The sequence below is a fragment of the Eriocheir sinensis genome, chromosome 6, assembly GCF_024679095.1.
Source record: "Eriocheir sinensis breed Jianghai 21 chromosome 6, ASM2467909v1, whole genome shotgun sequence".
NCBI classification, from domain to species: domain Eukaryota; kingdom Metazoa; phylum Arthropoda; class Malacostraca; order Decapoda; family Varunidae; genus Eriocheir; species Eriocheir sinensis.
In genome coordinates, this window is record NC_066514.1 from 19,874,395 (window position 1) to 19,878,401 (window position 4,007).

Consider the following 4,007-nt stretch of genomic DNA (forward strand, 5'->3'; position numbering starts at 1 on the left):
CGTAGCTGCTCACCAAGGATAGTTCTTGTGGCAACATGGGAAGAAGCTGCTTCTTTGACTTTAGCAACTAATGCATTTGCCTGAGTTTGAATAGTGTCACCAACATGAGAATGCTCGCCTGGCTGTACTACAACATTATTTCCTTGAGTGGCAACTGTTGAAGGACATTTGATCTTAAAATAATGTCTGCATCTCCAGTATCTCTGTCCCTGTAGGTTACTCTTTTTAAAAAGATATTCATGCCCCATGTATTGAAGGACAGTTCCCCCTCTCTCTGATTTAGAAAATACAATTTGAAGGTTATTGCCATCCATGACTGTGATGGTGGAACAACTGAAGAAGGAATGAAATGTACATGCGCTTCCGCCTGAATATCGTGAAGTACTGGTCACTGGCTGCCGGTTATGGTGTATAACGGTAAGTGAAGACTCGCCGAGCAAAAAGTGACTTATTGGCGACTGGCGAACAACACTAGCCCGGCTTGATTCTTTACCTATGATAGTCTCACGCTCGCGATGCAATTAATCACGACAACCACAAGTCTCTGCAGATACTTTCTGAGGTGCAAGTACACTCGCATAGAGGGAGTAATGTCACACTTTTCAGAATGCTTAGTCAGGTGGCGGTATCTGGCAACTATACCACGGCGTCGCATTCACTGGTGATGGTAGTGATGAGTATCTATGTGTAATGTGCGTGTGTGACCGTGAAATCATAGTATTATATAATATTATACTACATTATAACATAATGCAGTTAAAAATATACCAAATTATGTGAAGTCAGTTTAGAAATGCGATAATGAATGTCTTCTACGTATGATGATGACGACGATCGAGGTAAACAACATCACGATCGCAGTGCGAAATACTTTTACTTGTCAAACTCTGACAACACTGAGTGTAAAGTTTTCTTCACTTGCAATGCTGTCCTTCACAGTGCCTCGGCAGACAATGACAACCGTAATCATATATATAACCCTCACCAGCAAACAGCAAATAGGCATAATTGGGGGCCTCTTTAACTCGTAGCCTTCCCGTCACTATAAAGCCTCAAAGACAATACAGGAGAGATCATAAAAGACTCTAAAATAATGTATCCGTGAAGAATATGTAATATTTAAGTACAAATACGTGTGTGAGTGTGGGTGGTGTGTGCGAGCGCGTCGCTGACTGGCCGACCCCATGATCATATGATGGCCGACCCCTTCCTTGTCTTGTCGCTGATCGACATCTCTCCCGGCCCCACTCTGCGCTCGCCATAGCCTATAAACTCTCTCTCTCTCTCTCTCTCTCTCTCTCTCTCTCTCTCTCTCTCTCTCTCTCTCCTATTTTCTTTTACTCTTAAATAATTATACGCTTCCACAGCCACATACGTGACAGCTCAACTGTTGAACGTTCTAGAACTTGAGTCTGCCAAACTTAAGCTAATTATAGAATCAGCTTAATTAATAAAGACCTACCCAACCTCCATACGGTAGCAATTCCGAACAGCCCAGCTGCCGATGCCATTGAGAAATCTAATAAATAAAAGGATTTATTTTAACTCAAATCAGTAGATAAAAGTTTCCTTTATTTCAGCTGCATCAGTTTTATCAGACATCAAATTAATATATAATTCGTCTTCCTCTTCAATTAAGAATAACTAATGGTAGACTCAAATTTGTCGTTTATTTCACAACACACACACACACACACATCTCTCTCTCTCTCTCTCTCTCTCTCTCTCTCTCTCTCTCTCAAACACATGCACTCGATGGCTACACACACACACACACACACACACAAGGCTGCATATATGCACTCGAATATTCAAATATTCTCTCTCTCTCTCTCTCTCTCTCTCTCTCTCTCTCTCTCTCTCTCTCTCTCTCTCTCTCTCTCTCTCTCTCTCTCAAACACATGCACTCGATGGCTACACACACACACACACACACACACACACAAGGCTGCATATATGCACTCGAATATTCAAATATTCTCTCTCTCTCTCTCTCTCTCTCTCTCTCTCTCTCTCTCTCTCTCTCTCTCTCAAACACAAGCACTCGATGGGAAAGGGTTGGGGAAGGTTTAATGAAGCGTTGGGGAAAGGTTGGGGAAGTGTTGGGAAGGTTGGGAAAGGGTAGGGGAAGGATTGGGTAAGGGATGGGAGGGGGTTAGGGAAGGTTTGCGGAAGGGTTGTCGAAGGGTTGGGAAAGCATTGGGAAAGGGTTGGGGAATGATTCGGGAAGGGTTGGGAAGGATTTGGGAAGAGCTAGAAAAGGGTTAGAAAGGGTTAGGGAAAGCTTGGGGAAAGGTTAGGAAAGGTTAGGGAGAGGTTGGAAAAGTTATGAAGGGTTGGGGAAGGGTTAGGGATGGGTTAGGGAAGGGTTAGTGAAGGATTAGGAAAGAGTTAGGAAGGGTTGGGGAAGGGTTAGGAAGGGATAGGTAAGGGTTGCGGAGGGATTGGGATATAAATAGGAAGGGTTAGAAAAGCATTGTAGAAGAGTTAGGAAGGGTTAGAAAGGGTTACTAAGCGATAGGGAAGAGTTCGGTAAGGGTTGAGAAGGGTTAGGAAGAGTTGGAAAGGGGTTAGGAAGGGTTGGAGAGAGAGCTGACGTTGGATGGGGTGGGGAGGAAGGTGGGGCTGGAGGTAGAGAGACATGACGTGGACACGTACACTCACCTGCAGTCTTCACCCATTTCCATAGGAACCCGGGCGAAGCCGGGTATCATTGCTAGTAATGATAATAAAAATATATGAAAATAACCCGACAGTTTAGTAGTAAATAAACATTACAGCACACATATTCGTCTTCGACTCTTCAGCTCTCAAATATTTTCATCGTATCAAATTTTCAAGCTCAATTCTGAAATCTGCATGCTTTTCTGCTTCGTTGGTAGACTAAGTATCAAAACGATAACACTTAGTGATGAACATGAAGGATGTTGCCGCGAAACCGTCAAATCCGAAGGCGGATTGACTGGTTGAATTGACCGGGGTTGATTTCACCGGGGTTGAGTTGACCAGGGTTGAATTGACCGGGGTTGAATTGACCGGGGTTGAGTTGACCGGGGTTGAATTGACCGGGGTTGAGTTGACCGGGGTTGAGTTGACCGGGGATGAATTGACCGGGGTTGAGTTGACCGGGGTTGAGTTGACCGGGGTTGAATTGACCGGGGTTGAGTTGACCGGGGTTGAGTTGACCGGGGTTGAATTGACCGGGGTTGAGTTGACCGGGGTTGAATTGACCGGGGTTGAGTTGACCGGGGTTGAGTTGACCGGGGTTGAGTTGACCAGGGTTGAATTGACCATAGGTTGAGTTAGTCATGGGTTGAGTTGACCGAGGTTGAGTTGACCGGGGTTGAGATGACCGAGGTTGAACGGACCAGGGTTGAGTTGACCGGGGTTGAACTGACCAAAGGTTGAATTGACATGGAACCGGTCGAGTTTCCTTTGAACGCTTTTGGCGCGTTTGATCCTTGATCGATGTGCTGTCGTATCGGTCAAATGTTACATCGACCCGCTGGAAGTGTGCAGCTGATTGCAGTACCGATTTCACGAAGGTGTCCGCCAGATCTCCGAAGGTTACAGCTCCCTGGGGTTTTCCGAGTGCAACAACTAGTGCCTGTCCATCAATGATCAAACTGGAATTACCCTCAACGGCTATCTCTGCTGGACATATGATACCAGACGTCAGGACATCGGCCAGTACAGATTTGTCGCCACTACGCAGAGAGTGGTTAGTTTCAGCCAGAGATATTGGCACGGGCATCAATTCGTGTTGCAGAACCTGGTGCAGGTTCACTCGTCTGCCAGATTCATATGCTGTTATGAGACGCTGCAGGATGCTTCTGTCGGCTTTTATTGTCTTCTCCTTAGCTTTAACATCCTTGTGTGCGATATAGAGTGATGCAAAGGTTGGGGCTTTCATTTTTGCCAATGGGTCATGGAATTTCATTTCTGTTGGAGCGTCTGGGTGATTCATCAACCTGTTCTCTACGAAGTGGTTCAGTTGCTCTTGTCCA